The sequence below is a fragment of the Mytilus galloprovincialis genome, chromosome 5, assembly GCF_965363235.1.
Source record: "Mytilus galloprovincialis chromosome 5, xbMytGall1.hap1.1, whole genome shotgun sequence".
Lineage (NCBI taxonomy): Eukaryota > Metazoa > Mollusca > Bivalvia > Mytilida > Mytilidae > Mytilus > Mytilus galloprovincialis.
Genome location: NC_134842.1, coordinates 84,089,700 through 84,093,330, shown reverse-complemented (window position 1 = coordinate 84,093,330; position 3,631 = coordinate 84,089,700).

The window sequence follows — 3,631 nt, the reverse complement described above, 5'->3', positions numbered from 1 at the left end:
ATACATCCGTAAAACGTACGTGTAAAAACTGACGTAAAACGGATTGTCCGTTTCACGGACGTATCTTAAACATACGTATTACGGACGTTTCTACAACATCCGTATTACGGCTGTATCATATTCAAAGATGTAAAAGTACCATGCATGATATACGCACGACTGCTTATACATGTATAAAGTAAAATTCTTTCAACATTCTGCATGCCAGACATACATATATATGTATAGTGAATCTCTGCTTCAAGGCTATAACTTTAAATATTTGCATAATATGAGTACATACATGACATACATTTGTACATGTACTAATATAATTTTTTATTATTAAAATAATTAACTTTTGTTCATTATGAACATCCATTCGCAACTACCCTATATTTTAAGCCTAGAAATAGCGTACCGATTATCAATAAGCACTGTTAATGTCAGAATTTCTCTCCCATCAGCCCAAAGAGTCAATGAAAAATATGTAAAATGTAAAATAAAAAAAATCCCTACCTATCCTATTTTTTCAAAGATGTAATAGCTGAATAGCATGAACACAGATATTATTTTATTTGACCTAATTGAAAAAAAAAGAAATTGAAAAAAATCTTTCTATATTTTTTTCTAAAGGTTGTAATTACAATTAAGTTGAATTATAAATACAAAGAGTGCTTGGCAGTGGCAGATCCAGGGGGTCCGTGGGTTGGAACCCCGCCTTTTTTTTTTGGCCGATCAATGCATTGGAATTGGGACATATAGTTGGACCCCCCCCCCCCCCCTGCCCCCCCCCCTCTTTTTAAAATGGCTGGATCCGCCCCTGCTTGGTGTCTTTCAAACAACCAACTAATCATTCTAATGATGGATGGATGGTTAAATAATTGCCATGAATGCAGTTAAAACAATATAAAACATCTAACATTTAACCTTATTTGCAATGCTTGAGCAAAAATGACTGTAGTCTATGTATATATTGTACAAGGCTGAATTAAAATTACCTCATACCAGGTTTCACCAATGGCAATAGACCTGACTGTTGTCTAATATACTTGATTGTTGATCATTCTGATTATCTGTCCAAGTACAAAACTATGCTAACAAGAAATTGCACATGAGCATATAGAAAGTACCTGAAAAGTTTCAGATTGTTTAATGTCTGAACTGCTGAAGTAGTTTCTACTGTTCAATGAGGATCATAAGATGCAGGGGGAAGGAAACACTCTTATCGTGTTTTAATCACAACAACCAATGCAATAGTCACATGGTCTTACTTCGTCCCTTATACCCGCCCTTTAATATATTAAAGCCCTTAGAATGTATATGTTAAAGTAGTCTCAGAATCAATGTATGTAGAATAATGCCGGTAACATTAAAATGTTATCATACATTTATCCTCCTTTGGTGTGGAATGAGAGCAAATTACCTGCTTCTATTTTATTTGTATTATATGTCTCTGGTTTCAAGCAAGCATTTATGAAATCAGTACTATGGGAAGAAAGGGGTACTATTTAAAGTATTTTTAGACAAGACAGAAAATTACAGTACAGGGCCTTTTGTTGTAGGTCTATTGTTAACGATGAAATTGGAAAGAGGATACCAATTACATTAATTTATAACAAAAAATCCAATCAAACGAGGTAAGACAGAGAATAAAAGATAAAAATATCAATATTTAAAGACACCTTTAAACTTACCATTAAACATAAACTGACTGATCCAGAAATTTTTATAAAGGGGATGGGGGGGCACTGACTGTTAAAAAAACAGGCCTCACTAGTCATGCCATGTACTAGTGAACAGTTCGGAACTTCCCGTGGCTTCTCAAAATTTGGCAACCTACATCTCAATTGCAAATTTAGTAAGTACAATTTTGATTTGAATCGACATATTGACAAACATGATAACATAAGGGACACACTGACGACATCAAAAGATCAATGTAGGATAAAAAAAATTAAATCAAATAGTTTAGGGGTGTGGTGGATGGGTAAACATTGCTGCAAGTTTTGCTTATCCCACATCAATTTTACATGTATATTCAATCATTTTTTCCAAAATTAAGTAAAGAAGGTGGGGGGGGGGGGGGCAGTGAAAAAACTATGTTAATTAAGTTTTGCTATTCCACATTGAACTTTTGATGTCGTCCACAAGATTTTGTGAGCTTTACGTTGAATATAGGAGGAGAATTATAAAACAAAATATATTGTTTCACCTTGGAACAATTGATGATCAAGTCCAAAATTTAGCCATTTCAAGGATCTATCAGGCTGATAATGTAGCACTGGCTATTATTAGAATCTTAATTGTATCGAGTAAATCAAGGAGACAGTAGGAAAACTTATAAGATGTTTCCTAATAATCATGATTACAAAAGAGCTTGACACGAATTTTTAACTGAAGGTCTGTCCGATTGGTAAAATTTTGATTGCATTTAAATGAATACATAAGTGACCCCCCCCCCTTTCCTCCCCCGCCCATAATAAGTGTCCAAGACTTTAATTCTTCTCTGATTTAAGCTAGGATGTGTATAGTAAGTAAGTCAGTAATTTTTATTGGTTTGAAATCCAAAATCATAGGATTGATACCAAGACAATACACATTGGTTATACACAAACATGACAAACATACACTGAGACATATATATCATACCAAATTCATAAAGATTGTATATATATATATACACAGCCATGTATCACCATCATTGCTGGTGATCCGATGGATAAATCTGTTGTAGAGTTGTCACTGACTTAGACGTTCTTATACATATAATTATTTTCTGTGACTGTATCTTGCATTAATTTGTAACAATAACATCTCCATGGCTTATATATCATGTTCTGTAGTACGACGCTAGATTAAAACTGACGAGGAAAGGTAACACACGGCCACCGAAAACTTTATTATTGTGAGGCCCAGGTGGTCGTGTGGTCTAGCGGGACGGCTACAAAAGGGGGGTATAGGGGTGGGTTCTAACTATATGTCCCCCTGCAAATGCATTGATCGTCCCACAAAGGGGGGTCCAACCCCCAGAACCCCCCCCCCCCCCTTGATCCGCCACTGATGTATGATAATGTCATGTAGGCCTCTGTCTCCGATTCATTTCTTCATAGTTTTATATAAAGCCGCCGTGACTGATTTGTATTTATTTTCAATACTTAAATCCCCATTCTTGATTCCAGACCGGGTTCCGGACTAACTCTCAATCATATACGTAAATGATCGTAAATGTCACGGGGGGGGGGGGTCTCTTCCTATATAAAGGTATATACATATGTGCCGCTGGAATGGGTCCCTTTTTTGATCCGTCAAATATATCAATGGGGTGCAATTTTACCGAGGAAATATATCAATAGGTAGTAATTGACCGATTGTGATATATCAATGGGTGATAAATATATGAATGGGTTATGATTTCGCTGTGAAATATATGTATAGGTAGGGATTTCACAATTATTCAATATATGAATGGGGGGTGTTTTTAAAATCCCAGCTGCACACCTGTACCCAAAATCCCATGTTGAGACCCCCGCGTGGTAAATGTATTCTCGAAAGCTTGACAAGTGGAATACGAAAACCCGGAAAAATCACCGTTGCCGTTTTTTACACTATGACGCAACTCATCCATGGACGCTCGTCTGCTGCTGAATTC